The following is an 18,677-nucleotide window of genomic DNA, read 5'->3' on the forward strand; positions in this document are numbered from 1 at the left end:
CTGCAACCACAATTAGGTGAGTACAATTAGGTGAGTACACACGCACACAGACGCACACACGTGTATTGCATGCAAAGTCATGGAGAAGATCATCAGGAGGAGATCCTGTGTCACGAACCTACTGGAGTTTTATGACAAGGTGGCAGAAGTAAGACAAGAGACAGGTGGATAGACTGCATTTTCTTGGACTGCAAAAAGGCCTTCGACACAGTTTCCTCACAAGAGGTTACTGCAAAAGCTAGAGGATCAGGTACCTATAACAGGAAAGGCACTGCAATGGATCAGAGAATACCTGACAGGGAGGCAACAACGAGTCATGGTACGTGACGAGGTGTCAGAGTGGGCGCCTGTGACAAGCGGGGTTCCACAGGGGTCAGTCCTAGGACCTGTGCTGTTTTTGGTATATGTGAATGACATAACGGAAGGGATAGACTCAGAAGTGTCCTTGTTTGCAGATGATGTGAAGCTAATGAGGAGAATTAAATCGGTCGAGGATCAGGCAGGACTACAAAGAGACCTGGACAGGCTGCAAGCCTGGTCCAGCAACTGGTTCCTTGAATTTAATCCTGCCAAATGCAAAGTCATGAAAATCGGGCAAGGGCAAAGAAGACCGCAGACACAGTATAGTCTAGGTGGCCAAAGACTGCAAACCTCACTCAAGGAAAAAGATCTTGGGGTGAGTATAACACCGAGCACATCTCCTGAGGCGCACATCAATCAGATAACTGCTGCAGCGTACGGGCGTCTGGCAAACCTAAGGATAGCGTTCCGATACCTCAGTAAGGAATCGTTCAAGACTCTGTACACCATTTACGTCAGGCCCATACTGGAGTATGCAGCACCAGTTTGGAATCCACACCTGGTCAAGCACGTCAAGAAATTAGAGAAAGTGCAAAGGTTTGCAACAAGACTAGTCCCAGAGCTAAGGGGATTGTCCTACGAAGAAAGGTTAAGGGAAATTGGCCTGACGACACTGGAGGACAGGAGGGTCAGGGGAGACATGATAACGACATATAAAATACTGCGCGGAATAGACAAGGTGGACAAAGACAGGATGTTCCAGAGATGGGACACAGAAACAAGGGGTCACAATTGGAAGTTGAAGACTCAGATGAGTCAAAGGGATGTTAGGAAGTATTTCTTCAGTCATAGAGTTGTCAGGCAGTGGAATAGCCTAGAAAGTGACGTAGTGGAGGAGGGAACCATACATAGTTTTAAGACGAAGTTTGATAAAGCTCATGGAGCAGGGAGAGAGAGGACCTAGTAGCAATCAATGAAGAGGCAGGGCCAGGAGCTATGAATCGACCCCTGCAACCACAAATAGATGAGTAAATAGGTGCGTACACGGTTTGCAACAAGGCTAGTTCCGTAGCTCAAGGGAATGTCCTACGAAGAAAGGTTGAGGGAAATCGGACTGACGACACTGGAAGACAGGAGGGTCAGGGGAGACATGATAACGACATACAAAATACTTCGTGGAATAGATAAGGTGGACAGAGACAGGATGTTCCAGAGAAGGGACACAGAAACAAGGGGACACAATTGGAAGCTGAAGACTCAGACGAGTCACGGGGATGTTAGGAAGTATTTCTCCAGTCATAGACTCGTCAGGAAGTGGAATAGCCTAGCAAGTGATGTAGTGGGGGCAGGAACCATGCATAGCTTTAAGAAGAGGTATGACAAAGCTCAGGAAGCAGATAGAGGACCTAGTAGCGATCAGTGACGAAAAGGGGGCCAGGAACTAACTCGATCCCTGCAACCACAATTAGGTGAGTACAATTAGGTGAGTACACACACACACACACACACACACACACACACACACACACACAGCCTCCATAGCTCAGTGGCTAGAGCGCTGGTCTAGTAAATCAGAGGTCAGGAGTTCGATCCTCCTTGGAGGCAGGAGTTTCCTGTATGATGCGATAGAACACTTTTTTTTATGAGGTATGATAAAGTTCATGGAGCAGGAAGAGTGACCCAGTAGCGGCCAGTGAAGAAGCGGTGCCAGGAGCACTGCCTATTCCTGACGTGATTGGTCTGAGAGGAATATTGTGTTTATGGGTCTTGGGTAAACCATACATGTGTGCTGGTTTAGGGTTGCTTGGTAACAAGTACAGAAGTTTCTTCCCTTCTCTAGTGCGTTTGAGTATTTGTCTGGTTTTGTATAGAAAATCTTTGGTGAGCGTCTCCCACTGTTGAGTGCTGATGGGTTCGTATGTAGATTGATCATTCAAAAGGTCCATCATTTTAGTGTTGTAGTCACTGGTGTTGAGTATGACGACTCCACCTCCTTTGTAGGCGGTGGTGACGATAATGTTGGGGTCGTTGGCGAGGTCTTTAAGGGCAGTGATGTATCGTCTAGGAAGATTAGAAGGTGGTGACGTGTACTTAGCTCTGTGAAGACCTGTTTGTGTGCTCTCTGTGAATCTGAACCAGGATGCCCTCTCTTGAGCAACTTTACCAGCAGCTGAGAGAAGAGCTCAGAGTTGCTAAGCTGGAGATACGGCGATTAACGGAGGAGAACAAGAGGATTCGTAGTAATCCTCCTGTTGTGAGTCCCCAGGTTAAGAGGGGAGCTTGGTCAGTGGCCGGGCAACATGGAACCAAGCTGAAGATCAAGAAAACGGTTGGAGAGGCAGAAACAACGAGAAACCAGAAGACTACCGTGGAAACTTCCAACCCATTCTCGGTGCTACCTGACGAATGTGAGTGTTCTACTGGGAATGCCACAACGAGCACCAAGGAAGCATTGGCAGACGTGAGTGAGACATCCCTAGAAACCCCAACGAAGACCATCGAGAACGTCTTGACGAATTCTACAAGTGGTGTAATGCTACCTGGCGAATGTGAGTCGACTACTCGGAGCATCACGACGGACGACGCCAAGGAAGGTAAAAACATTGTTGTTGTTGGGGATAGCCAGATTAGGTACATGGATAGGGCATTCTGCTTGAAGGATAGGAGTAGGAGGCAGAGAGTGTGTTTTCCTGGGGCTGGGATGAAGGATATTGTTAGCCGTCTGGATGACATCATGAGAGGTAATGGGAGCAATCCTATTATCTGTCTCAGTGCTGGAGGCAACGATGTTGGCAGACGTAGGAGTGAGGACCTGATTAGCAGGTATAGGTCAGCAATAGAGATAATTAGGAGGAAGGGTGGGAAACCTGTCATATGTGGCATTTTGCCAAGGAGAGGAGTTGGAAATGAATGGTTGTCCAGAGCAATTGGTGTCAATTGCTGGCTGGACAAATACTGTAAGGAAAATGCGGTAACATTCATTGACAACTGGGACCTCTTCTATGGCAGAAATGACATGTATGCCAGGGATGGGGTTCACTTATCTAGGTGTGGGGTGGGAGCACTGGCCAACGCAGTGGAGGGAGCTGTTAGGTCTTTAAACTAGGAATAGTTAGTGGTATGGGTTTTGGCGGGAAAACTGTGAAGTCGCAGGGTAGTAATATGAGTACTAGGAGAACTAGTAATAGGCAAAATGAGGTGGATATTGGAAAGCCAGTGGCACTAATTGACAAGGACAGTAATAGGTTTAGTGGAATAACAGAAAGGAGCAGGAAGGGTAAAGAGAAAGGAGGGTCTTTAAATATTTATTACACAAATAGTCGCAGTGCTAGGAATAAGATGGACGAGTTGAGACTAGTTGCTAGTGCAGGTAACATAGATGTATTTGCCATTACTGAGACGTGGTTTAATTCAAAAAGTCGGGACATGCCTGCAGAATGTCACATTCAGGGTTTTAAATTGTTCCAAGTAGATAGAAGTATCGGGAAGGGGGGTGGGGTGGCATTGTATGTCCGAGATCGCTTGAACTGTTGCATAAAAACGGGTATTAAGTCTGAAGTAACACATACAGAGTCTGTTTGGATAGAATTTTCAGAGGGGCATGAAAAATTAATTTTAGGTGTGATATACCGTCCCCCAAATTTAGATAGGGACCAGGGGAGACTACTATGGGAGGAAATTGTTAGGGCCACAAGGCACGATAATGTAGTAATTCTAGGAGACTTTAACTTTAGTCATATTGATTGGAATTTCTTGACTGGGAATTTAGAATCATACGACTTCTTAGAAGTAGTTCAGGATTGTTTTTTGAAGCAGTTTGTGACAGAACCTACAAGGGGTAATAACCTGCTTGACTTAGTTCTGGCAAACAATGAATCCCTTGTTAATAATTTAGAAGTTTCAGAGGAACTGGGTGCTAGCGACCACAAATCAATTACATTTAGAATTGAATGGAAGTATGATAGTAGGGATAACTCAGTAACAGTCCCAGATTTTCGCTTAGCAGATTACGATGGGCTTAGAGAACACTTATCATCTGTTGACTGGGGTAACGAAGAGAGCTATCAATATGACAGTTTTCTGAACACAATACATGCTGCTCAAAGAACGTTTATCCCTTATAAAGAAATTAGATCAAATAGAAATGACCCAAAATGGATGAATAATAGGCTGAAATATCTACTAGGGCATAAGAAAGGAATTTATAGGCGTATCAAAAGAGGCGAGGGTCATCTTATGAATCAGTATATTGACATTAAGAGGGACATTAAAAAGGGGATAAGAAAAGCTAAAAGGGACTATGAAATTAAAGTTGCTAGGGATTCTAAAACTAACCCAAAAAGTTTTTTCCAGGTATATAGAACAAAAGTCAGAGATAAGATAGGTCCCCTTAAAAATAACTATGGGCATCTTACTGACAAAGAGAATGAAATGTGCTCGATTTTAAATAATTATTTTCTCTCGGTTTTTACACAGGAAGACACTAATAATATTCCGGTAATTAATTTTTATAGTGGGCCAGAAGAAGATAAATTATGTAACATCACAGTCACTAGTGAAATGGTTGTGAAGCAGATAGACCGACTGAAGCAAAATAAGTCACCGGGTCCTGATGAGGTTTTTTCAAGGGTTCTTAAGGAATGCAAAATGGAAGTCTGTGAACCATTAACTAATATTTTTAATTTATCTCTTCAAACAGGTGTAGTGTCTGATATGTGGAAGATGGCTAATGTAATTCCTATTTTTAAAACAGGGGACAAGTCGTTACCGTCAAATTACCGCCCAATAAGCCTGACCTCAATTGTAGGCAAATTACTAGAGTCAATTATAGCTGAGATTATAAGAAGCCATCTCGATAAGCATAGCTTGATTAATGATACTCAGCATGGATTCACAAGAGGCCGGTCTTGTCTAACTAATTTATTAACTTTCTTCAGTAAAGCTTTTGAGGCTGTTGACCACGATAAAGAATTTGATATTATTTACTTAGATTTTAGTAAGGCATTTGATAGAGTTCCGCACCAAAGACTGTTGAAGAAAGTAGCAGCTCATGGCATTGGGGGAAGGGTGCTCTCGTGGATCGAATCATGGCTCACAGACAGGAAGCAGAGAGTGTCCATAAATGGGGTTAAATCCGAGTGGGGATCAGTAACAAGTGGCGTTCCACAGGGATCAGTCTTGGGCCCGTTGTTGTTTATAATATATATCAATGATCTTGATGAAGGAATTACTAGTGATATGAGCAAATTCGCCGATGACACGAAGATAGGTAGGATAATTGATTCAAACGTAGATGTTAGGGAACTTCAGGAGGATTTAGACAAACTCTACTCTTGGTCAGAAAAGTGGCAGATGCAGTTCAATGTAGATAAATGCAAGGTTCTGAAGCTCGGGAGTGTCCATAACCCTAGCACTTATAAGTTAAATAATGTAGAACTTAGCCATACAGATTGCGAAAAGGACTTGGGGGTTATGGTAAGCAGCAACCTTAAACCAAGACAGCAATGCCTAAGCGTACGTAATAAGGCAAATAGATTACTGGGATTTATATCAAGAAGTGTAAGCAACAGAAGTCCAGAGGTCATACTGCAGCTTTATACATCATTAGTAAGGCCTCACCTAGATTATGCAGCTCAATTCTGGTCTCCATATTACAGAATGGACATAGAAAAATTCGTTAGAAAACATTCAGCGTAGGATGACTAAATTAATACATAGCATTAGAAATCTTCCTTATGAAGAAAAGATTGAAGACTTTACCAGCAACTTAAGGAAGAATTGAGGGCAGCGAAGATGGAGATACGGCGATTGACCGAGGAAAACAAGAGGATTCGTAGTAGTCCTCCTGTTTCGAGTCCTCAGGTCAAGAAGGGATCGTGGTCAGTGGCTGGACAGCAGGGGACGACGAAGTTGACGATCAAGAAGACGAATGGAAAGCCAGAAACGATGAAGAAGAAAGAGACTGCTGTGGAAACTCCCGTGGAAACCTCCAACGCATTCTCGGTGCTACCCGACGAATGTGAGTCTACTACTGGGATCGTCACGACGAACGACAACAAGGAAGGTAAGAATATTGTTGTTGTTGGGGATAGCCAGGTTAGATACATGGATAGGGCATTCTGCTTGAAGGACAGGAGTAGGAGACAAAGGGTATGCTTTCCTGGGGCTGGGATGGAGGACATTGTTAGCCGGCTTGACAACATCATGAACGGTAATGGGATCAATCCTATTATTTGCCTCAGTGCTGGAGGCAATGATGTAGGCAAGCGTAGAAGTGAGGATTTAGTTAGAAAGTTCAGGACAGCTATAGACATGATTAGGAAGAAGGGGGGGCGCCCTGTTATATGTGGCATTTTGCCAAGAAGAGGTGTTGGTAATGAATGGTTGTCCAGAGCAATTGGTATTAATTGTTGGCTGGATAAACACTGTAAGGATAATGCAGTACCATTCATTGACAACTGGGACAACTTCTATGGCCGAAATGACATGTATGCCAGGGATGGGGTTCACTTATCCAGGGCAGGTGTGGGTTTTCTTGCTAACTCAGTTGAGGGGGTTGTTAGGACTTTAAACTAGGATTAGTTAGAGGTATGGGTTTAGAAATGATTAATAATGAGTATGGATATATTGACTTATGCTCTGATATTAAGAATCTTAATAGTAACTGTCATGGAGTAACTCTGGGTAATGATAATTTCAGAAATTGTGTAAAAACAAAGATGAATAGGAAAAATGTGCAGAAGAAAAAACATATGATGGTATTTTATGCTAACAGTCGAAGTGCAAGAAATAAAATTAATGAACTACGTTTGGTAGCATGTGCTGGGAACTTTGATATCATTGCATTAACTGAAACGTGGTATGATTTAAAGAGTCGGGATATGACTGCTGAGTGTAATATTCAGGGATTTAAGTTATTCAATGTGGATAGATGTAATGGGAAGGGGGGAGGAGTTGCATTGTATGTTCGAGAAAATATTAATTGTTGCATAAAAACAGGTATAAAAATAGATGGAGCAGTAACAGAGTCTGTTTGGGTAGAGTTCGTGGAGGGTCAAGAAAAACTAATTCTAGGTGTAATATACCGACCTCCAGGCTTGGATCACGATAGAGGGAGACTTCTTTGGGACGAAATTGTTAGGGCTTCTGGACACAGTAACGTAGTCATAGTAGGGGACTTTAACTTTAGCCAAATTGACTGGAATTCTTTGACAGGTAATCTAGAGTCCAGTGACTTCATGGAAACAGTTCAGGACTGTTTTCTGAAACAGAGTGTAACTGAACCTACCAGGGGTAATAATTTGCTAGACCTAGTCTTGTCAAATAAGGAAACACTCGTGAATAATCTGGAGATCACTGAAGAGCTTGGCGCAAGTGATCACAAATCCATCACCTTTAGCATTAATTGGGAATGCAAGAATAATGATAATACAGTAAAAATCCCCGATTTTCGTTCTGCCGATTATAATGGACTTAGGGAACATCTGTCTAATCTTGATTGGGGTTATCTAGCTAATGATTTTATTGACGATAATCATACTTATGAATATGAAGGGATCTGCTTTTATGATTGTTTTCTTAATAATGTACACAGTGCCCAGAGTATATACATTCCCCAGAGAGAAATTAGGTCTAATAATAACGATCCCAAATGGGTTAACAGGAGGCTAAAGCATCTATTAGGGGAGAAAAGGGGAATTTATAGGCGCATCAGAAGAGGAGAGGTTAACCTTACTGACCAATATGTTCAGCTTAAAAGAGAAGTAAAAAAGGCGATTAGAAAGGCTAAACGTGACTATGAAATTAGAGTTGCTAATGAATCAAAGACTAATCCAAAGGGGTTCTTTCAAGTGTATAGGACGAAGGTGAAGGAAAAAGTAGGACCTCTGAAATCTGGGAATGGACAGCTGACGGATAATGAACTGGAAATGTGTTCCTTATTTAATGACTATTTTTTGTCAGTTTTTACACAGGAAGATGTAAATGAGATTCCAGTAATTAACAATTATTTAGTTCCTGATGAATTTAAGTTAACTAATATTACTGTCACGAGGGACATGGTTATTAAACAGATAGACAAACTGAAACAAAATAAGTCCCCGGGACCCGATGAGTTGTTTTCAAGGGTACTTAAGGAATGCAAGATGGAGCTTAGTCAGCCATTAACGAGTGTATTCAATGCGTCCATCCTTACCAGTGTTGTGCCAGAGATGTGGAAGATGGCTAATGTGGTTCCTATATTCAAATCAGGGGATAAGTCCACTCCTTCAAATTACCGTCCAATAAGCCTGACATCTATAGTGGGCAAGTTATTAGAATCAATTATAGCTGACATTATCAGAAGTCACCTTGAAGAGCATAACTTGATAAATGAATCTCAGCATGGATTCACGAGAGGTCGTTCCTGCCTGACAAACTTACTGACGTTCTTCAATAGAACATTTGAGGCAGTTGACAGTGATAAGGAATATGATATTGTTTATTTGGATTTTAGTAAAGCCTTCGACAGAGTACCTCACAAGAGACTCTTAAGAAAAGTGGCAGCTCATGGTATAGGAGGTAAAGTTCTAGCATGGATTGAGGCATGGCTTACCAATAGAAAGCAGAGAGTTACCATTAATGGAGTGAAATCTGAATGGGGATTAGTCACTAGTGGCGTTCCACAAGGATCAGTTTTAGGCCCTCTCTTGTTCATAATTTACATTAATGACCTTGATGAAGGGATTACTAGTGACATGAGTAAGTTTGCTGATGATACAAAGATAGGCCGTATAATTCACTCTGAGGAGGATATCAATGAACTCCAGGACGATTTGAACAAATTAATGTCTTGGTCTGAGAAATGGCAGATGAAGTTTAATGTGGATAAGTGTAAGGTACTTGCCCTTGGTAATGAAAATAACCCTCGAAGCTATAATCTAGGTGAAGTAGAGCTTGGTCATACAGAATGTGAAAAAGACTTGGGAGTCATGGTAAGCAGAAATCTAAAGCCAAGACAGCAGTGCCTCAGTGTGCGCAACAAGGCCAACAGATTACTTGGATTTATCTCAAGAAGTATAAGTAACAGAAGTCCAAAAGTTATTTTACAGCTCTATACATCACTAGTGAGGCCTCATTTAGATTATGCTGCTCAGTTTTGGTCCCCTTACTACAGGATGGACATAGACTCATTAGAGAACATACAGAGAAGAATGACTAAAATGATTTACTGTGTAAGGAACCTCCCGTATGAAGATAGACTTAAAGCCTTAAATCTCCACTCTCTGGAGAGGCGTAGAATGAGGGGAGATATCATTGAAGTGTATAAGTGGATGACGGGCATAAACAAGGGAGACATTAATAAAGTACTGAGGGTGTCGAACCAGGTAAGAACCAGGAATAATGGATTTAAGTTGGATAAATTTAGATTTAGAAAGGACATAGGTAAGTACTGGTTTTCTAACAGAGTTGTAGATGCGTGGAACAGTCTTCCCAGTGGGGTGATAGAGGCTAGGACCTTGGGTAGCTTTAAGAAGAGACTGGACAAATATATGAGTGGGAGGGGCTGGGTTTGATTGGTGTTGGGGGGTGCGGGAGTTGTTTCTTGAGTAGCTTTAGGTAGATGTCGTTTTGATAAGGACCTGCCTCGTATGGGCCAGTAGGCCTTCTGCAGTGTTCCTACATTCTTATGTTCTTATGTTTACACAACTTGTCAGACACTGCAACATCATGGAATCTTAATTCTGAGGACATGTACATAACCTTCACGACTACGACAACTACTACTACAACTAACCCATCTCTTTGGGAAGGACCTACTTCCACTGGGGAATCCCGCCTACCAGTGAATATGCCCTCGTCTGCTACACCTGACGTTACTATATAAGCGCCAGGCGCCTTTCTTCTGCTTCAGAATCTCCACGACTATGGTGCTCTTCGCACCTACTCCTAGGTTGAGGGACTGATTACCTCATCTTCTGTACATAGTTCTACTGTCTTCAAGTTATGTCCTAGAATTTGTATTGATAAAGCCACTGGATGGCGAAACGTCTACAATAAAGATACCCAGATGTTGCACATGTGTCTTACTCTCATCATCCTCTTGTTCTCCTCCGTTAATCGCCGTATCTCCATCTTAGCAACTCTGAGCTCTTCTCTCAGCTGCTGGTAAAGTTGCTCAAGAGAGGGCATCCTGGTTCAGATTCACAGAGAGCACACAAACAGGTCTTCACAGAGCTAAGTACACGTCACCACTGAAAACATGTACAAAAGTACTGTTACCGAATCTTCCCTATTAGAAGTTCCGTGGTACAGCCTTGAACCTGTCAATCCCGGGACCACTGTCGCCATCGCCTCTAGCACTTCAATAAAGGATCTAACCAGGACAAAATCAAAGCACCACGAACCAGTCAACGTAGGAGTTTACACTATACCCTGTGGAGGCTGTGACAAGATGTACATAGGCAAAACAGCAAGAAACCTCGACACCCGCCTCAGTGAACACCTTTACGCATGTAGGAACGATAACTTGAACAACGCCTGTGTACAACACCGAAATTCCACCAATCATCTCATGAAATTCAGGGACGCCCAATTAGTGATCAAAGAAACTAATTTCCACAGACGCAAGTGCCTCGAATCAGCACTAATCGCTGTTTCGAATACAATTAAACAACACAAAGGCAGCTTCACCATCTCTGAAGTCTTAGCAAGAATCCTCCTGAAAACAGTAAACCCTGCCATCACATAGTCTCTCCTGTTATACTACACAAGCACATTACAGAGAATGAACACTGAAACAGGCTGCCTCTATCCAGTCTATATTTGTCCAACCTATTTTTATGTCACCCAAGTAATAGCTTTTATATCCTTTTACTCATGTACGAATTAATTGCTCTACCATATTGTATTACTACTACTACTACAACTTTTGTCACTACTACATAAGAACATAAGAACATAAGAAAGGAGGAACACTGCAGCAGGCCTGTTGGCCCATACTAGGCAGGTCCTTTACAATTCAAAAACATTTGCCCAACCCAATTTTCAATGCCACCCATGAAATAAGCTCTGATGTGAAAGTCCCACTCAAATCCAACCCATCCCACTCATGTATTTATCCAACCTAAATTTGAAACTACCCAAAGTCCCAGCCTCAATAACCCAACTAGGTAGACTGTTCCACTCATCTTTATTTCGAAACGTTTCGCCTACACAGTAGGCGAAACGTTTCGAAATAAAGATACCTAACTGTTGCACATGTGTCTTACCTAACAACCTGTCGGTATTTTATACCATTTTATTGTTTCCCTACCACTCTTCGCTCCCACCAACACCCCTCAGCCCCTACCCCACTTCACATCTACCCCTCCTACCAACACCCCTCCTCCCCTACCCCTCTTAACTGCTTCTACTGCTCCCCCACCTCTTTACCCACTTCTTCCTCCATTACCAAAGCTTCCACTTCCTCTGCATCCACCATCACCCACTCCTCCTCCACCACATCCAAGACTTCATCCAGGTCCAACTCCTCCTCCAGACGAAATCCACTCAACCCTAAACATGCCCCAACTTCTGATATACAGACCAAAGAACATAAAAACAGATCCATCTCTTCCTCCACCTCCAGGAAACGGGTCTGTAACATCTCCAAACACCCACCCACCGATGGCACCACTATCACAGGCGTAAATATAAACTCCCCCGACACTAACTTTGGTATGATAAAACCGTTAAATCATGTTTAAGGTGATTCAGTTCAACGTACGTTCTTACTATACAATTAGACACCTACTGGCCGAGCTCCTTGAAGCAGAGAGGCCAGATACTGTTTTGCTAAACAGTACCTGCCTCAAAGCCCCTCAACGTATCCGCCATTATGGTTATACTGCACTACAGTCCCCCTATGACCCCCACGATGGGATTGCCATCCTTGTCAAATCCAACATAAAATATGAATTTCTCCCAATCTCTTTTATTCACCAACACTGTCTTGCGATCAGAATACACACCCACCTTGGCCCCTTCATCTTTTTCACCACCTATGCTCGTCCAAGCACTATTCTCAACATACACGATCTTTCCTTAGTCTTCAACTACACCAACAGACCAACATACCTACTAGCTGACATGAATGCCAAACACACCGCCTTTCATCACACCAGTAACAACCAGCTTGGTCACCAATTACTCAACTTCACAAATCACAAACACCTAGTTCACCTCGGCCCAGACTTCAACACCTTCTACAACCACACTGGCCAAGGCAAACCCGACATCATTCTGCCAAACCGAGCCAGCTCTCTCTTTCAACACTACACATCACCTGGCCCTATTACAGGCTCTGATCACATTCCCGTCATCTTACACATCTCCTCCAACCCTATCCTCATCCCGGCCACACCTTCCTTCTCCTACAAGAACGCTGACTGGGATGCCTTCAAACAACACATAGACAATATTAACCTCACCTATGACTACAACAACAACAACAAACCTATCTCTGACATCGATACTCAACTTGATCTCATCCAGGGCACCATTACACAAGCAGCCAACATCGCAATACCAAAGAAAGCTCACACCACTCGTTATTCCTTCAAACCGTCACTCAGAACAAGAAGACTAATTATCTGCTACCACAACCGCTTCCTCTACAACACACACAGATTTAATCAAGTCCGATTAGATCTCACTTACCTTAGAAACAACATTTTACACAGCCTAGACCAAGACCACAACAATCACTGGTCACAGCTCATACTACAAGGGGACAAACAGCGTATTAAAAACACCAAAGCCTTCTGGAACTATATAAAAAAAATCAGAGGCACCACTCCCACCAAAAAATTCAAATACATCACCCACAACAACACACACATCTCAGACCCGCAGGCTATCACTAACATCTTCAAACACATCTGGGAGAACATCTTCCACCCTCACCCACCCCACCCTAACGCTATTCAACACATTCAGAACACAGAACACTGGAACACTACACACACACGAAACAACACCAGACAGGCACATCCTTCTGGACTCTCTTACCTCCTCCCAAGAACTCGACACTCCTTTCACCAACACAGACGTTAAAACTCTCCCCAGACACCTTCCTCCAAAGGCTCCTGGTGCCTCTGGCCTAAACCATATTATCCTGAAACACCTTCCTGACTCTATCATTACTGCCTACACAAACCTCCTCAATGCCTCCCTTGCCTCTGGATACTTCCCTTCCCTCTTCAAAGCTGCTACTGCTATCCTCCTTCCTAAACCCAATAAAGACCACTCTGACCCTAGAAACTATCGCCCTATCAGCCTCCTCGAAACTTTAGGAAAACTCTTTGAAAAACTCATCAACCATCGCCTTCGCAGATACCTGGAACACAATTCTCTACTTTCTGATGATCAGTTTGGCTTCAGAACACACAGATCCACACAGGATACCATTAACATCATTCTCAACTACATCCACATAAACACAAAACAAAGAAACAGGACAGCCCTGGTTGCAAAAGACGTTGAAAAAGCTTTTGACACTATTTGGCACGAAGGGCTCAAGTACAAACTCTGTACTAACTTTAACCTGCCTCTCACTACTCGTAAACGCCTCTGCTACTTCCTAGACGGCCGTACCATGAGAATAAAATTCCAAGGCTGTTACTCTGACTACTTCACACTAAATGCCGGAGTACCCCAGGGATCTGTCCTTTCCCCTACCCTCTACCTTTTAAACACTAACGATATTCCAACACCTGTATACCACAACTCCATCACACTAGCCTATGCAGACGACATTACACAACTTATCACTCATGCCAATATAGATACACTCACACATAAAACACAAAATGAGGTCGACAGGATAGCCATCTGGGAACAAAAATGGACGATCAAAACCAATGCAGCTAAATCCAGCATTACGTATTTTAACTAAAGGAAACGTGATCCTCCATTACCTGTCGAGCTCAGAACAGCTGACACCCGCACTTACATACCCATCACACAATCTGTCACTGTCCTTGGCGTTATTCTTGATTACCTTCTACGCTTACACGGACACATTCACTCAAGGCGTGCAATAGCTAGTAAGGCCCTTGTGGGCCTCTACAAGCTGAAACATGCCTCTCAACGCACTAAACTACACCTCGACAAATCCCTAATACGTCCTCTGATAACTTACTCTCCTCTAACCCTCTCTCTTGCAGCAAAAACAAACTAACTTAAACTGCAGCGTGTCCAGAACAAGGCGCTGCGCTGGGTGCTTGATGTCAGATGGGAGGACTTCGCCACAACGAGTCTCTCCATGCCCAATTAGACATCCCTGCGCTGAATCTGTACTGGAAGACGTTCAGTGACAGACAGATAGACAAACCTTGAGACACGACATGACTACTGGACCTCTCTCCTTGACGAAGATATTCACAGACCCACAAACCAACACAACCTTTTCTACTCCTTGTATGATCCTGCTCCTAACCCTATTTACAAATAACCTTGGATTCGCTGACAGGTACCTTCTATGACAGGTACCATTCTCTGATCCACGTTCACCTTAGCTTTTGGGATAAGACATGGCTCAGTTCTACACTCCTCTTGAACATTAAAATGGTATAAAATACCGACAGATTGTTAGGTAAGACACATATGCAACAGTTAGGTATCTTTATTTCGAAACGTTTCGCCTACACAGTAGGCTTCTTCAGTCGAGTACAGAAAAGTTGATAGAAGCAGAAGATACTTGAAGACGATGTAATCAGTCCATCACCCTTAAAGTTTTGAGGTGGTCAGTCCCTCAGTCTGGAGAAGAGCATTGTTCCGTTGTCTGAAACAATATGAAGTTGAAGTGACAGGATGGGGCCTTTATATAGTGCCAGGAGGTGAGACGTAGGTTGCTTTGGGAGGGCAGGTCCCTCTCAAACCCAGCCGTTCTCACTAGTAGAGGTTGTCGAAGTTGATGGTCTGTACCAAGATACCCTTGTGTTGCAGTGTCTGACAGAATGAACATTAAAATGGTATAAAATACCGACAGATTGTTAGGTAAGACACATATGCAACAGTTAGGTATCTTTATTTCGAAACGTTTCGCCTACACAGTAGGCTTCTTCAGTCGAGTACAGAAAAGTTGATAGAAGCAGAAGATACTTGAAGACGATGTAATCAGTCCATCACATGAACATTAAAATGGTATAAAATACCGACAGATTGTTAGGTAAGACACATATGCAACAGTTAGGTATCTTTATTTCGAAACGTTTCGCCTACACAGTAGGCTTCTTCAGTCGAGTACAGAAAAGTTGATAGAAGCAGAAGATACTTGAAGACGATGTAATCAGTCCACTGAAGAAGCCTACTGTGTAGGCGAAACGTTTCGAAATAAAGATACCTAACTGTTGCATATGTGTCTTACCTAACAATCTGTCGGTATTTTATACCATTTTAATGTTCATTCTGTCAGACACTGCAACACAAGGGTATCTTGGTACAGACCATCAACTTCGACAACCTCTACTAGTGAGAACGGCTGGGTTTGAGAGGGACCTGCCCTCCCAAAGCAACCTACGTCTCACCTCCTGGCACTATATAAAGGCTCCATCCTGTCACTTCAACTTCATATTGTTTCAGACAACGGAACAATGCTCTTCTCCAGACTGAGGGACTGACCACCTCAAAACTTTAAGGGTGATGGACTGATTACATCGTCTTCAAGTATCTTCTGCTTCTATCAACTTTTCTGTACTCGACTGAAGAAGCCTACTGTGTAGGCGAAACGTTTCGAAATAAAGATACCTAACTGTTGCATATGTGTCTTACCTAACAATCTGTCGGTATTTTATACCATTTTAATGTTCATTCTGTCAGACACTGCAACACAAGGGTATCTTGGTACAGACCACTTCGACAACCTCTACTAGTGAGAACGGCTGGGTTTGAGAAGGACCTGCCCTCCCAAAGCAACCTACGTCTCACCTCCTGGCACTATATAAAGGCCCCATTCTGTCACTTCAACTTCAGTCGCTTGATCACACAGTCCGATCATACAGTTGCTCTACACCGCAAGAAGCCTCTCTTCGACCCTGTCGGGGTGTAGAATTTATATTCTACAAACGTGATATCCTTTTCACAATGCTGTCGAATCGTGTGAAAATCAAGCCTGTGAATGGTGCAATAAATGACTCCTCGAAGTTAGCTTTAGCTACCGTCGTTAGGACCTGCCTGCAGGTCAAATTTACGGCAATCCACTCTCTGAAAGACTCCTTCATTGTCGTCTGCACAGACGACACGGAAGCACTAAAACTAATGGACGACTCTTCAATCAGGACCCTACAAACACAACAATTCACTCTATCCCCGTCTCCATTCTTGAAGTCGAAACGTTCGGTCTTTGTGAAAAGACTGGACAATATCGTCACCTCTCTCTCTACTGAAGCACTGAAGACATCTATTGAGGAACAAAACACCTGGGCCTCGGTAGACAGCATCTCAAAGATCCCCAACGCCTCATCTATGCTAAAGATTACATTCTCAGACATCTCCATGGCTGCCCAAGCTCTCTCTGACGGTCTGGCCATCTCATATTACCACATTCACCCAAGTCATATAGAACAAGAACGTTTCACATACATCTCCCACTGCTGGACCTGCTACTCCTATAATCACACCACCAAGGACTGCCCCATCAAGAATAAGAAGTTTTGTTCAAAATGTGGGAATGATGGACACGATTTCAGATCCTGCACCATTACTACAGCACCAACATGTCTTAACTGCAAGGGTAATCATCATACCCTTGCAGCTAAGTGCCCACTCAGGAAAGAAATCATATTGAAGAAAACTAAAGTTCTGAAGAACACCTCCAATTCACCGACATATGCTGCAATAACCAAACCACAAACCGACACCATCAAGACTCTACACGCTAATCTACAGGCACCATCACCCAGCAACTCCCTCTCTCCACTCCCCGACGGTGCTCCTCCTAGGTGCTGTACTGCATGGTGTATGCACACCTTGCAAACGCAGCAAACCCCGGCACTTTCAACACCACTATTAACGAACTATTCCGTCTGAACAACATGCCTGCCTTCAATTTTCCGGACTCCACACCTTCAGAAGACATCCTCAAGATCCTTCCCAACGTCCTGAACTTTACTGCACCTGCAGACCTGTCTCCTGCCCAAGCAACTGCTCCTGTAACTTCTATAACCACTTCCACCGCTGACAACGTTGATCAAGTTGCCTCAACCACCGTCTCCCACCTCTCTCAGCCTGCTGTTACACAACCATTACACCTCACAGCTGCTCCTGTCGACCCTCAGTCACCTGCTACCACCATTGTAGATTCTCCCAGTGAATCCACTCCAGAAGAGGAAGATAACGACGACTCCAGTAAACCCTCATGGGAAAACCTTACCTTTTACACTTCTCCTTCAAATACTGACACCATGACCTGTACTGAACTCTACAAAAGCCTCGGTGCTGGAACAGTCAAGTATGCATGTGAATCACCGCTTCACTTCACACTCACCCAAGTTCTTGAGTTCATCAAGCCTCTACGTTTCACCTTCAGCAACAAGGCTAAACTATACCACCTATCTAGAAGCAGCTTCAAAAAGTTCGAAAATGGCTCCATTGCTAACCTGCCTCCTCAGTTACTCCTATAACTCCCATATGTGTTCTACCCTCTGATGTGACCTAGCCTGCTGCCAGCTACTCAAGATTCAAGACTTCAACTACCACAAGTTCAATGCAACAGTCCCTGCTATTCCTGTTCTCAAGTCTGCCCCACGATCGCCTTAGCTGCTGGGTTAAGCCCTGGCTCTATTTCTCTTACTAAGAACACTCCTCTCCAGAGCTATTCTTCATCTGTCCCGTCTTCCCCGCTCATCCCATTGGGATCTTACCTAAACTTGTTTGCTTTTTTTTGCACTTCAACTTCATATTGTTTCAGACAACGGAACAATGCTCTTCTCCAGACTGAGGGACTGACCACCTCAAAACTTTAAGGGTGATGGACTGATTACATCGTCTTCAAGTATCTTCTGCTTCTATCAACTTTTCTGTACTCGACTGAAGAAGCCTACTGTGTAGGCGAAACGTTTCGAAATAAAGATACCTAACTGTTGCATATGTGTCTTACCTAACAGTAAACAAATCTAAAATATATTTAGTTGGGCTAGGCTAAAATAAATTGTTCTTGTTATAAAAAGGTTAGGTAAGTTTTCTAAGTTCCTTTTGGTGCAAAATTATATTTTTTTACATTAACATTAATAAAAAAATATATCTTTAAACTTATAAGAGAAAATTTTAGAAAAGACTTAATTTAAATGAGTTCTTGCTAATTGATCAATTTTACATATTCGGCATGATGCAATAAGATCACAGTAAACAGGTGATTT

The 18,677-nt window shown here is 43.1% G+C and overlaps 1 non-coding gene across 1 annotated transcript; it reads left to right on the forward strand.

The window, feature by feature from the left end:
- Window positions 1-1,832: 1,832 nt before the first annotated feature.
- Window positions 1,833-1,905, forward strand: TRNAT-AGU (transfer RNA threonine (anticodon AGU)). The gene has a single exon. It is a non-coding gene; the product is annotated as a tRNA-Thr (tRNA).
- The last annotated feature ends 16,772 nt before the right edge of the window (window positions 1,906-18,677 follow it).

This window comes from Cherax quadricarinatus, unplaced genomic scaffold (assembly GCF_038502225.1).
Source record: "Cherax quadricarinatus isolate ZL_2023a unplaced genomic scaffold, ASM3850222v1 Contig1940, whole genome shotgun sequence".
NCBI lineage: Eukaryota > Metazoa > Arthropoda > Malacostraca > Decapoda > Parastacidae > Cherax > Cherax quadricarinatus.